Source organism: Anser anser (assembly GCF_964211835.1).
Source record: "Anser anser genome assembly, chromosome: 12".
Lineage (NCBI taxonomy): Eukaryota > Metazoa > Chordata > Aves > Anseriformes > Anatidae > Anser > Anser anser.
This window is the reverse complement of record NC_139733.1, coordinates 21,129,494-21,144,032: the sequence shown is the minus strand read 5'-3', so window position 1 is coordinate 21,144,032 and position 14,539 is coordinate 21,129,494. Positions and strand designations below refer to the sequence as shown.

The following is a 14,539-nucleotide window of genomic DNA, read 5'->3' as shown; positions in this document are numbered from 1 at the left end:
ACTACTGAGTCACATCAGTCTAATGCATTTATTCTTTTCTTATGAGAAGACATATCCTCATATATAGTTTCTGACATAAAGTAGAGGTGGTAATAAACAGATGTGTTATATTGGTCCAACTAAAAGTGCTGAGAAGACAGGTAAATAGAAAGGGAGATACAGGAGATCGATTCAGTGGTGGAAGGGAAGGGTATCCATGCTCCAGCAGCATATAGCTTTTTTGCTGGTAGCACTGCCTGTAAAAGAGGGTGTGCAGTGCTGATCTGACAATCCTTCATGTAAATACTTAAGAAAATATTTGAGGGGAAAAAAAAATACTTCAGTCTCCTGAGTCCATATGCCTGAAAGGAACTTGCCATGGGGCTTATTCTTCTCTAGGAAATTTTGTTTTCACTCCCCTGCAGGCAGAACTGTTAACAAGACACGAGGTCTCTATTGTTTTTGTGTCTGTGCTGGAGGAGAGAAAGGATCCTACAAAATATGCTGATTAAGAGGTAGGCTTTTCCCATGCTGCTCTTTGCTTTTGTTTTTGTTTCTTAATGTAGTCTTTGTGGAGCACGTTTCAGTCGTTACAGGTCTACTTTTATCTTGTATAATTGAATTATTAACCTGTAACAGGGTCAGCAGAGTGGCTTACTTCTGTAATGGTGCCCAGGTACCAGGTCACATCCAGGTACTGGTATTCACATTGAGAAGCACCGTACTCAGCGTGAGGCCTTGCTGAAGGATCTACCTGCAAAGTGTGCTGCTGCTGGAAATAAAATTGGTAATACCTCCTAAACGGAACCACAGCACAGGATGCAGAAAATCAGAAGCAGTAATACAAGTCTGGATGAATGTGAAAAATCCAGTTGTTATGAGATGCAAAAGACTTCAAGCTTTGTTTGTTCAAAAAAACTAAAACAAACCAAAACACAAATCAGCAATGGGCTTTTGGAAAACCTCTAATCATCCCCTAGTTTGGCTGCATTTCTGTGCACTTAATTGAATCCCTGCTCTGTTTCAAATAGATACTGCAGATCTTGTGCAACACAGAATTAAATTGTTCACTTCCTGAAACTGAGTATTTCAGTTCCCAGTGCTGAAATCTGTTGAAACTTTCTATTTACTTTAATACAATAAGATTCTCTGTAATATATCCTCCTCTGCACATTTTTTCCTTCGGCACAATGTTATATCCTGATTCCTGTATATATTCTGGGGCTTCTTTATGCTCTGTTCTCTACTGTATGCTTTAGCAAAGGAAGAAAATTTACAGTCTGGTGTCTGCAGCCTTTTCTCCACAAATAAAAAAGAAATAATGCTGAAGTAAATAACAGATGTCAGATCACATCACAGTGTTACTTTGAGATGAGAAACGTAGTGTTAAACAGACAGTTCACAAGTCATACAAACTAAAAGATAATTAAGCATTGTTATTGTTAATTAGACATTTTTAGTAATAAAGCAATTAATAAACCAAATAAAATACAGAAATCAAAAGCACAGCACATTTTGTGCATTCTCATAAAGCTCCCTAAGAACAGAAGTCTGTCATCGACATAATTTTCTCCTGTGTGAAGTATTTTCAATGTGCTTACTCACGCTGAGCTAGGGATGGGAAGGATGAGACCTTGATGAGGGGTCCCACTATTGTGAGAGAACAAGATCTCAGTTCCTGAAACCAATAAAACACATATTTCAAGAAAAAAAAAAAAAGACAAATTTTCAGCTAAAATATCTGAGATACAGCAGTCATGGATACACAGGGAACAATGGATGTGTCAGCAGCTTTAGTGGCTTTTCTCTGGCGTACTTGTCCCATGTACTGGGCTCTTGGGTAAGATTTGTCAGAGGATCCTACAGATCTAGGAGCAGCAGGTGATACATCTTGTCCTGGATGCACCACTGCAGTCCCTTCACTATGTCCCTGCATGTCCCTGAGATGGGATGTGATGGAGGACATTCTGTCCCATGCGGTGACAATGTAAGGGAGGAGAATATGACAGTTTGTTCCTTTTTTTTTCTTTTTTTTTTCTTTTTTTTTTTTTCCCCACAAGTTTTGGGAACTTGCAAGGATGGCCAGATATATAGAGGATGCACATTAGGCTTTTCCTTCTCTTTTGATCTGTTTTGACTCTCCCATATGAAAGCATCGTGTCTTTCCATAACAGCACTGAGGACATTCCATGAATGCACAAACAGGGTAGCTTTCCAAGGTCTGCACAACCAAAGCACAGAAGCACCTAGTTAGTCAAAAACATCTAGTTGCTTAGGTCCTTTGGCAAATCTCATTCAATGTACATCTGCAGGTCTATGTGTCTTGGACAAAGGCTCACAGCGTGTTGGCACAAAACCAGACCTGCAACTGCTGCAGCTTCTGATACCAACTGATATTAATGAGCATGCAGGAAACTCATCTTCTCTATAACATACTCAAAATCTCACTGTACCAATTCCAAAGTGCTGGAATTCCTGCTTGAGTACGAGTCTTTGACTTCCTTATACCAGTCCTGGACCTGCTGGCCATGTGCCCCAATGTCCAAATTTCTATTCAAGTCATCTTCATGTGAATAAGCTTCTGATAAATTACTCACCAAGATCATTACGTTCATCAAGAAAAATCATAATCTGTTCATGGGCGATTTGTTAGCCAAAAAAGTGACAACGTTTTAAAAATAAATAGCGTATTATGATTTTTTCTTCCAACCTTCCCCACTCTCTTAATATGTTAACTTTCCCTCAACACCATTTTTTGCTTGTTGTTGTCACTGAGCACAAACCTTCTGTATAGCAACAGAGAGATCTTTCGTAAGACTACTGGTGTCAGCCGGATCTGTTCTCTAATTTTGCACCTTTTAGAAGCAGTGGTAGATGCACAAACACTCTCATTATCTCTCTGTGTTGCAATGTAACGAAAACCTCCATCCTGCACTGAAAGTGGAGCAATAATAGAACAGGTAGGCGGAAATGCCAATTAAACAATGTCTTAGACCATCAAATAGTGGCTTACCATTCAGCAAGGAAATCTGATGGTTTGTGCAGCACTGTTAATGGTCCATCTCCAGTTTCTCCAGGCTCTGAGTTAGTAACTTGAATTAAGTGTAAAAGGGCTAGCTGTCTGTTGGTGAGTCAGAATTAAAAACTTTGCAGGAAGCTTGTCTAGCACTTTGAAACAGAGGATGCTTAAGGACCAAATAAAGACATAAGAGCTTGATAGAAGGCTGTTGAAGCTAATGGAGAGATTTTTTTCACCAAATCGTTGAACTTTGAATCAAACTGAAATACAAAAAAAGCTCAATAGAAATTTTGCAGGGGGAAAATTCTATAATATTGCGTGATCCCTGTAGAAAGCAAGGAACTGCCTCATCTAAATCAAATAACAGCACTGAGGGTGAGAAAGAGTGTATTTGATTCATGTGTTGTTCTTAGGAATGTTTGTTTTCCTTTGCAGTTCAAAAGTGGTTCATCTATCTGTGACGGATGGTTACTGTATTCTCAAATAACCACCAGCATGGCAATAACTCAGGCACTCCCCCATCCTTGAGCTAACATCACTCCCAGAAGGTACAGTCCTGGGGGACCGTGCACAGTCCCAACAAACCAGCATTTCCTCTGCAAGACGGTAACACTCTTTGCAGAGATCTCTGCTTTGGTTGTGGCCTCTGCACAAATTATGTCAAAAACACATAAGAATGCCCATCGGAAAAGTAGGAATGAGAATGAGACAACTTCTTCGAGCACAAAACAGCTGAATCTTAGTAGTGGGTATTCTTTCCATCTCCAGCTTATGTTGTTTAGTTCAGCCTTATCTTGTACACATGGTTTTGCTGTTGTTGTTTTGTTTTGTTTTCCCCAAACGACTATATAAAATCAGTTTTAAAAGTCACCAAAACAAACTGATATAAAATAATGGTACATAACATCAGTAATGAAACTCTATTTTTACTTGATTTCCTTTATTGTGTGACGCTCCTTACTTTCAGTCCAGATATGGAACATTTAATCTAGCAAAACATATTGATTAAAAAACATTTGATTAAAAAGCAATACTGCACATATCAGGTAGGACATATTATATATGCATTTCAGAACAATAGTGGAATTTGTTCCCCTGACTTGATTGCTTCAGTTTTCTAGGTAGTCCTTGGAAACAGAGCTGTTCTCCAAGGATACAGTGAAAGATCCCTGTCTACCTAATTTAAGTGCCTATACTTCAGGAAAGAAAATCTTTGGATGCTTTCAGCGGGACCTGTCTCTCTCCTCTGACTCTAACTTTGGCATAAATAAGGTTCAGAGTTAGGTAGACTGGACCTTACTCCCAGCTTACTCGCTGAAGCAGGAATAGGAGGCCATATGTTATTCAAGCTGTCTAATGAACCTCTAAGAGACATCCAACCACTACCATGATTTTGGTGGTAAACACCAAGTGTATTGGATGTTTTTGGCAACACATTATACACTAGGAAATGTTGATTTGTCACAAGTGCTGTCATTATTACTATTATCATCATCATCATCATTACTGTTGTTAGTGTTATTACTCACTATTACATCTCAAGGAGGAAGAAGGAATTCTTCATCTCAAAGTATTTTTCAGAATACAAAAATTATTCTCTGTCGAGGTCTGTCTCTATGGCTTGGGGCAGATGGCCAGCAGGGGTTTGCCTGAGTAAAGAGGCATTGCCTGGGATGGGTGTACCAGCAGTGGGACCCCTCCGCAGGGCTGTGCGGCACCTGCTGCATGGTGGAGGATGAGGCAGTGAAATTTTTATGTGCTACATAATTGTTTCAAGAAGCAAGCATCAAAGTGTTCTTAAATTCTTTTTGATATCCTTGGGCATTATTGCATTAACTGAAGGAATTTTCAAACAAAAGATGCCCAATGACATCCATGGAGCCTCATGATTTTGGAAATCTTGCTCTACATTAAAAATAATTATAGCATTTCATGTATCCTGCATATTTCTTCACCATTCGGATTATGTACAGACATAGAACGAGCAATTAAACCAAGCTGAGAGGAAGAGCAACGTGGGCTCTGTGTGTGGGATGGTTTCCAGGTGGGATAGCTTTCATAAGTGCCTTAAAAAACATTCTGCCACATGGCTCTTTAGAGGCCTCCCCACAGAAGCAGCTCAATTATTCATTCAGAGCAGAAACTGTTTTATTACATGTCTTGTAGTTCGAATGGTTAGACTGAAATGTGGGACACTCTGCTCTCAACAAGGTTCTGGTACTTGCATTTGTACTTGCACTTGTCCTGCAGAGCGGTAAAAGAGTTGCCAACACCAGCTGGGAGATTGGAATATCATTAGCACATATTTTGTGTTGTATCTTCAAGGTTAGCACAAATCACAAAACCTCTGCAGCTGAAAGAGAGAAAAAGAGCACAGCTCTGGAATGAAACTTATTTTTCAAATCAAGCTGGACAAATTTTAAGATATGATTGAATATTTTCCTTTGGCCCAGGGGAAGATTGCTGCTGTATTACACCGTCCTGCAGAATAACATCCTCTCAGAGACTTGCTCCTCATCATTGCTTGAAGTGCTATTCCTGACCCCAACTGTGCATATTCTCCTTTCAGACCTTCTATGTGCACTGGGCAGCTGGGACAGGAGATGCAAAGCTGGGACACTGCCCAGTTTGCCCACGGGCTCCCTCTGCCACCTCTCCCACCTGGGGACATACCAAGGACCTGCACCCACCACAACTGCATCCAGCAGTGTGAGTTCCCCTCCGGATGCCACTGTGGTTGTATCCAGCTTTTATTTAGGTATTCACCCGAGAGCTGGGGCATTTACTACTGCTTTGGGTTAAGAAAATAGATAATATTTTCAGCATTTTTCTGTGTGGAAAAAGAAAAAAAAAAAAAGGGTGAAGCTTTCCCCCTTCATATCTAGCACCAAGTTGTGTGAGTTCAAATTAATATTGTGCCATTAAGGTCCATGGCTGAATTGGGGGCTATGTGGTACCACAATCTGGCGCTGAATTAGCAGTGAATGATTTTCAAAGATTTTCCTTGAACTAACATTGACTTAATTATGTAACACATTATATATTACCATATGTACACATTACCAAGGCTCTTGATTATTTTCTAATTTAAATTTCTCCAGCGGTTCTCCAAAGGCCACTAATCCAGTATCACTCTACAAATGAAAGTTACTTACCACCACGATGCTCGCCTGCAACTGCCGAACCGAGCAGAATATCTCCCCATCTATCCATAACTTTGTATTTCCCCAAAGTGAAGAATGCCTAGTTAATTGTGGTCAGTGTTTACACAGTAAATGAGCATGATTCCAAATTGTTCTGTTTGATTTTAAAATTGGATTAGTTTATGTTTCTTCATAAAGCAACTGCATTTGGTCAAGCTCGTTTGATGGCACTCCGGAGACAAGAAGAGTGGCAAATGAATCATTTAATCAAACATGCAAGCTAACTCTGCCCGTCCATGGGCTATGGCATCTCCTGCAGGCAGGCTGGTTCCTTCATCTCAAGGGACAGGACCCACCCAAGGGGCCTTCCCAACAAGACGCGGTGGCCCCAGAAGTGACACCATCTCAGAGAGATGTCCTTGGTGTCACGGTGATGTAGGAGTAGCTATGAAATGCTGATGTACGGCAGGTGCAGGCTTGCTCCTGCACCACGCTCCATTTTGTAACACCAACAAAAATATTCCAGATCTGAGAGACCATAGTGTCTATATTTTTGCATGTTTAAGAGTTGGAGAAATAGAGAAAAGATATAATCCTACTCATCAACACACTCAGAAGAGTCGTCACTGGTATTAGCTCCATGCCATTCGTGATAACCCAAATCCAATGGACTCATGAGGTTTAGAAAGGTTTACTTATTCTGCTCCATTATTCAAGTTTCTTATCTAATGTTTTCTGTCAGGACCAAAAATGTCTGAAAACGTTGATGGTACCAAAAGAATTACCAAATAGAATACAAGTACCCATGTACCAAATATCAATATTGTGCTCTGAGCTCAGAAGGTGAAATCATCGATTCAGGAACCTGCTGAGATCCCCTATTGCAATTTACATACAAACTTCAGCACAGGAGAGGTGCCTGAAGCTTGGAAGCCTTGGTTCTCCGTGAGTTTTTTAATACTTTTTCCTACCTGATCCACCAGAAATTACCTTCCGCTCGCTGATCTGCTATTGAGGACATCAGTGGGATGTCAGTGTATATAATTCATGCTGCAATTTTATTAGAAAAAGAGAGATCCCTTGTTCTGCACATAAAACTGTTGAACAATGGTATCTTTCACACACCTGCAATACAAAATAATAGTAAATTAACCTAGGTTCACCCCAGAGATACTTGAAACTCCATGCATTTTTCAGAGTGCCCTGAGGTTTTAATTTATAATCTAATCCAAACTCAGAGAAACTGCAGCTTCATGATTTCATACCCAGCGTGAGATCACTGCAATTGGCATGCACACCATAAAACATTTAATGAATATGCTAATAGGTAAGTTAAGGTTAGGAAAGGAAGATGGGAAATCTTATGGCTGAAACCAGCTCAGAATTTAGATGCCTCCTCCATTCCCTGTGCACTGGTAACTGCACGCAGCTTTCCCATGGCTCTTTCCATTCAAAATTTGAATCAATGCTTTTCTCATGAAAGAAATTACCATAATGGAATCAAAAAAGTATGAATTACGGTACAGGAGGAGATCCGAACATCTCTGAGAAACTCCAAATCACAACTCAGATTAAAGACATGGGCAGTCCCTTCCAGGGGGAGGTCCCAGCTGCATTTGAATGTGAATGAATTTCACCTCTAAATAAGCTCTGGGGATGCTGATTACTGCAAAAGAAGTGAAGGGTTAGATAATACGTTTATGAATAGGCATATGAATGTATGTAGTAAGGCTATATGATTCTTTAGCTATGTCAGGCATGTGACCAGAACTGATCTCTTAAAATGCATACAGGAAAAATGGCACGTGCATGAAACTCCAGGTATTGTTGTGTTTTGGGAAGAAAACCAGACCAATGCAGAGCAATGTCTGGATTGCTGTATGACGTAGATGTATGATTGGATGTATGTGGATACAAATGCACACTTGTATATATATATGCATTGACCTTTCTTATGCTTTATCTCTTTCTTCCTGTACTGCTTTTATAAGATTTCAGATGTATTGTGTAGTGAAATGTCCTCCTGTAGCTAACACATACCGAGACAGGGCTCTCGTTCTCAGAAACTGATTAAATCAGGAGTCTTAAAACAGTTTGCTTGTTTTTATATGAGTGGTTTTGAACCCCGTTGAATGAGAGTTTAAACACTACAAGCAAAGCATTAATGTTTAGTCTGTAGTACACTCATAGCCCTTAGTGTCTGAAACAAGTTTAGCCAAAGGATTCTGCTCATGTGAGAGAAATTGCTGTGATCAATCATTGCGCACTCAGTGATCAAAGAAAACACTGAATCGAGGGCTGGGCGGCACTTCTGCAGTCAGCCAAAGACAGGGAACGCTGCAAGAGAGCTGCTGCATGTTCTACAAGGAACCCGCAATTAATTTTTCATATCAAAATGATAAGAAAACCTATGAAACAGACACTGAGGCCATTGGAATTGGATATCCCAAATCATGTAGTTCACAAAAAGAATTAATCCTGGAAGATTTATGTATCGAAAATACAATTTCTAGATCTGATGTTGTCATAAACCTTTGTTTGCCTAGTTTGCATGAAATTTAAGCTGCTGACAGATCCCGCTGGATAAATTTCCATTTCTAAACTGTTGCACCATGTTGTACACTGTGGATTGCCATTGTTCCCTCCCCAAAAGCTGTTGTATATCATTGTTGGATGAAACAAAAATGGAGCTACATCCATAAAGAACTTGGATGGAGAACCGGGAGAGAAAAACACACAGGTCTGTCACTTTTGCGAGCAGGACAACCGTGTGACAAAGGGAAGGTGGTGTTAAATCTCGGTTACCCGCTACAAAGCTGGTGCCCATGAGATGAATTGACCAGCATGTCTTGACTGAAGTTTGTAGAGCTGAGGGGGATTTGCTGTATGTTGGATCCTGCGGGATGCATGCAGACTGACAAATGTGTTATCCAGCCCTCAGATCAATTTATGGCCACTGTGCCATTTGGCCCAGGGTCAGTGGCAGCTGCCACTGTTGGAAGAGGATGGTGCACTCTCACAAGCAGCGCCGTTCATGCAGGAACATGGCTGAGCTCATCCCTGCCGCCTGCTCTTTGTAACAGGTACTCGGGCTAGATGAGAGAGCAATTAATGGAAAGAGAATTAGTCTCACCACCACTACCACCCCCGAGAAGAGATTGCCCCGTATCAGCTCTCTACAGCTGCTGCGATAGGGTTTTATTTCTTCACCATCTCACAGGAACAAGGAGGAAAGCTCTATGACATCCACATCAGCACACAGCACTGGGTTCAAGCCCTTGGGGAGATGCTCTGGTCTTGTAGCACCTGAAGCACTTTGTGAAGAACTAAATGTCCTACGGGATGGGTTTTGCAGTAGAGATCTAGAAGCTGCTGTCCTCAGCCTCAGGCTCAGATGTTATTTCTTGCCTGGAGGAAATTCCTGCACGGTGTACTGCATATTTGGATAATGTATCAGATTTGCATTAATAGTGCAAATCTGTCAATACAAACTATTGATTATATTGGGTATTTTTGCAACACATAAAGCTTTATTTTTCAGCAGTATTTTTAGTAAAAATCACAGCATAAGCAAGAGTTTATTCAAGCCGGTGAGTCCTTCACCCCTGTACTCCTGGGAAAACCAACCGGATAGACAGGCATTCCTACAGACAGCTGCAGCATGTGGACAACATGGGCATCTGAACAGAGAGTGCTTGAGAGCGGAACATGGACATAAGCCCCTACTCTGGTTGGCACCCACTGGGACAATTTACTGAGCTAAACGAATGCTGCAGATGAATGCTGCACCACCCAGAGTCTGCCTACTGAACTAACCCCACTCTTAGCTTTAGAAAGAGGAATATCCACTTACTAAAAATCAGGGATGCAGTAGTTATATTGGTAATTAGAGCAGGTGGGCAACTAAAGGCACGGAAAAAAGTTCTCTTCCATGTGTGTGCTTGCAGCGGCAGAAGCGAGGATGCGATATTGATTTGCAGGTAAGAAACACGAAGGAGCACATCAGGCAGTGCCTGCCAGCAGGGTCAGGAGTGCCACTCATGGTATCTTTTGCCTCACAGGGGTGAAGTATGCGATTTTAATGTTTCTTAAATATGTTTCTTTTATTTGGTCCCCATCACTTGCATTCCACGCTGATTATGAATTCTGAACTTCATTTTCTTTCAGGCACAGAAGTAGGCTTAATCCAGGATTTAAACCAAAATGCAGTTTGGAAACAAAATATAATGTTTAGCTTTATTTTTCCTTTTGGTTTTGTTGAATGAAGCCCTTTCTGAATGCATAAAATAGCCAAAACACTAAGGCAAGAAGGGCCTGTTAACAGACAAAGTAACACATTCAGGCTTGGACTCGTTTTCACCCATTTTCCTCTATTCTTAAAATGACAGAAGACTCAACAGTTTATTAGGCAATGGTCTTCCAAGCTGAAGCCTCTCCATCCTCCTCAAATAGGACACCTGACTTTGACAATATTGGTGTCTTACACAGAACCATTTCAAAATTAAAATATTTTTAATATGAGACTCTAAAGCAACAAATTCTCACCCAAAGATCTCATTTTACCTAATCCTTATTTACAGCACCTAGTACCCAGTCTACCACAGCGAGATGCTTTTTATATTACTCTAGGCTGAAAGCCCAGTATTTACAACCACTTATTCCATGGAAACATACTCCAAAGAATAGCTACAAAGATGCAAAGTGAATATTCTTTTTTTGTTTGTTTGTTTTGTCTTATTTTTAACAAAATATATATATATATATATATATATTTTTTTTCTCCTGTATATTAACCAGCAGTTCTCTTTGTGGCAATGAAGTGGACATGAACAAAAAAAGAGAAGGGAATTATTTCTCACAATATTATTTCTCGCTTCCTCACATCTTCCTGGAGAGGGAGAAAACCCCCACAGCTACCTCACTCGGTGTGGCAATGCAGATATATGAATTAAGCCACCTCCCAGCAGACGCATACTGCACTAATAAGGATTCTGCCAAATTGTCTGGGAGAGGTCTGAGGAGGTGAAGAACTGTAGGATTAACTGCGTTGTTATTAGGGCTCTCTTTCTTTAAATGGATGATGAAATTGTGACCATAAGAGTGAATGTTTAATGCAGATTAATTTAGTGACCCAGGCCGAATAAGGGTGGTTGAAACCAAGAAAACACATTAACACTCATCTTCAAAAAAGCTTATCGCTGCCTGTTCCCCAGTGTGGGGTAATTAATCAGCCTTGGTGGAGGCCCAGGGAGTCTCGTACAATGAGCAGAGGATTTCCAAACAGAAGTACAAATGAGTCAGGGACAAGCTCTGCTACTTAGGAAAAATCACTGGCAGATTTCTTGTTTCAAAAATCACAGCTGCAAATGCACAAATCTGTCAAAGCCAACCTAAAGAACCCAGAATTCCCATTTAGTTGGGCATTTAGCCTATTTACTGAATTCCAGATTCTCGCTTTGTGATGTTTCCAACTCCTGATCTCCACCAGAGCAGTCTCTGACTGCAAACCAGTGCTTCCTGGGTTGCTCGTCCCTTCGTGGCCAAGCAGCTTCAGGCATGGTGGAGCAGATGATGGTGAATTAGTTGATCCTGTCCTCTAAGCCAGCCTCCTCCCCGGTGGCAGGTAATCTGACAAATTTAATCAAAGACTGAAACATATTCTGAAAGATTCTGCTTGTCGTATGGAAATGATGAGAGGCAAGAAAACCCACTGTTGATACACTGTGTAAGAGACTCGTGTTAACACCCTACAAAGTAAACATGAATTTAATACAAATATCACTGAATTTTTAAAATGAGGAGAAGAGCGGAAGAAGTCCCAACTATTTGGCAGCTCCATGCACTGGGTGCAAACTTTGCACCACTTGCATGAGCATCCTGGTAACGTGGAGGTAAATGGGCACCTTGGGTCTGCAGGACTGTCTGGGGCCACCAACCCTCTCCAGCCCCACCTGGTCACCTGCACCCAGCATGGTGGCCCCGAGGGGGGATGATGCCTACAGCTATACATGTGAGATTTAACAAGGAAGAAAAAAATATAATAAAAAAAAACAGCTTTGTAATGTTTGTTGTTTGTGTTTTGCTAGGCCCTGCCCTCTGGTGCTGTGGTACAGGGCACAGACACATGGAGAGCAAAGACAGCTGTGAGGTTCAACAAAATAAGTGAAGGGTTTTACAACTGGAGCCATCTTCCAGCTCTGGGCCCATATGTGCCTCCTGCACTTTTCAATGTGACGCTGGTGCTCGGGAGCAGTTGGATAATCTGATTTCTGGCCATGGAAGGAGGCAGTCCGACCCAGGACACAGTGACCCAGCTCCTGTGACAGGAGCCCAGCCTACCCCGTGCCATCAGGTGGCACCTGCTGGTAGCCACTCTTGCCATCAGCCCCCCAACTGCTCGTGAAATATCTCAGCACTCTGACATTGGTTATGCATGGCACGAGGGTTTGGGGCACGTGAAGATGTTAATCAAGGAGGCCAGGTGCTGATATCCAGTGTTTGCTATCACCAAGGCTGCAGTGGGCCTTCAGGAGCATTGTCAGCAGGGAGGCTTGCCAGAACAGGTCACTGAAAGTTGAATTTCACAAGGGACTTAATTTACCTGTCTTACCACTCAGGCTTTTAAAGGGAGAAAAACTGACCAAAAGCCTTAATTAATATGCTGTGAGATGACTGCTAAATTAAACATTGTAGCATATTGTCTGAACTTAATCACATAATTTAGCAGCCATTTAAAGAGCAGCAATCTCTCAAAAGGCAGATCCAGGTTCTTCCTTTTCAAAGGCCAGTGCAGGCGTGGGTGGCAGGAGGTCAGAGCTATTTAGTGATTTGCTGGCTGCTCTTAAGACGATGCATCTCTAAACCTTACTTTGTGTAAAACATCATTTTAGAAAGAGTTCTGATGTCTTTGGTGCTACTGCAAAGGAAGGCCTCACATCTCTCATTGTATTTGTTATTAAAATCCATGATTTTTATTTATATGAAGGATTTCCTTGACCCACAATTACACTTTTCCTTCACACCAAATCTTTGTTACACATATGTCTTGGCCTAAGACCCCAAAGTTGTTTGTATGTGTTCTCCTTCTTTCTATGCTGTCCTATACCTGGAATGTTGCTGTTGTGCTTCAAGGTCCTGACCAGGAACAGGTCCCTGTCATACTGAAAATTGTGCAAACAGAGATAAAGAGAAGCATCTGCTCTGGAGAGATAAGATACACAATCAGGCAGGACTTGTACCCTCCAGGTGAGGTGCACTCCTGCCAGTCTTCTGGCTGGCCATGGAGGAGGTGAAGCCAGCTTCAGTGGAGCCACCTGGATGTACGAGATGGCAATCTGTCCCCTGGGGACTAGGTTGTGACGGAAATGCAAAGTTTTGCATTGTTTATCATCGCGTTGCTCCAGGCTATGATCACACTGTTTGCAGGTGGAAGGACACCCTGACTTTTGTTTGACATAAACTGGGGAATCTGCACAAGAGTCCGTGGGAGGCTATGGCAGCAATCCCACCACCATGGTCCGAGTCACACGGTCCTTTCTGGAAACAGCTGGCTTGCCTTGCTGCTTCACAAAAAAATAGGTCGAGGTATTTTTTTCATTATAACTGAAGTTGCGTCCACCAGCCTGACCTTCTTAGTCACTCCAGCAGGTTATTGCTGGACCCTGCCACTGGCTCAACATGGAGTTTGAGGCAGAGAGCTGTAACGCTGGAACAGCCCCATGTGTGCATTGCAGTATTACACCTTTTACTAGAAAAAAAAAAAAAAAGTAAATTTTGAAACCTAAAGTATTTCATACTTTAAAAACTTACAAAAATAATAAAGAGTAAACAGGAAAGAAAGTTAAGAATAGAAAAAGAAGTGTGAGTTTGGGAAGGAGTCTGTACAGAAACTCAGTGACCATTTCTGCTGGGTGCAGAGGATTTAAGAAGAGTACAGGGACGACTAGAAATATTTATTTTTCTCATCTGTTCAAAGAGAATATGAATACTACACAATACATAAAGGTTATTGTCTTACTATTGGCACTAACACATGCAAAAATTATGAATAAAACTATGCCATGCTACAAGCACATGTGGCATGTCTATACATCATAACCCTGCCACCAGCTCTGCAGGGATCAGAGACTCAGCTGATTTGTATTTGATGCATGCAGATTGCTCCCTGATTCAGCTCTGAAGGACAGACTCTTCAGAGGTGTTTAATAAACAGCTTCTGGAGAAGGTCCATGGGAAGCGTGATGAGGCATTGGGCGCCCACTTCATGGCTTCTGCCTTGGGGTGGAGGTGGCTGGGGCTGGAGCCTGCCTGGGCAGCAGGAGGCTGAACTCCACCAGGCTGAAGGCAGTTTTGTTGGCAATCACAAAAAGAACACTAATTCTTCTACTTAATTGCTCAC

General features: G+C 41.6%; 1 long non-coding RNA gene across 2 annotated transcripts in view; it reads left to right on the top strand.

Annotated features, from left to right (window-relative positions):
- The window catches only part of LOC310880019, a 42,481-nt gene extending 36,290 nt beyond the window's left edge, over window positions 1–6,191 (top strand). The window contains exons 7-8 of one of the 2 annotated variants that reach the window (XR_014571327.1): window positions 405–494; window positions 5,452–6,191. This is a non-coding gene — a long non-coding RNA (uncharacterized lncRNA). Of the gene's footprint in view, window positions 1–404; window positions 495–618; window positions 1,301–5,451 lie in introns of those variants that run through there. The other variant, XR_014571328.1, reaches the window with a different exon arrangement.
- The last annotated feature ends 8,348 nt before the right edge of the window (window positions 6,192–14,539 follow it).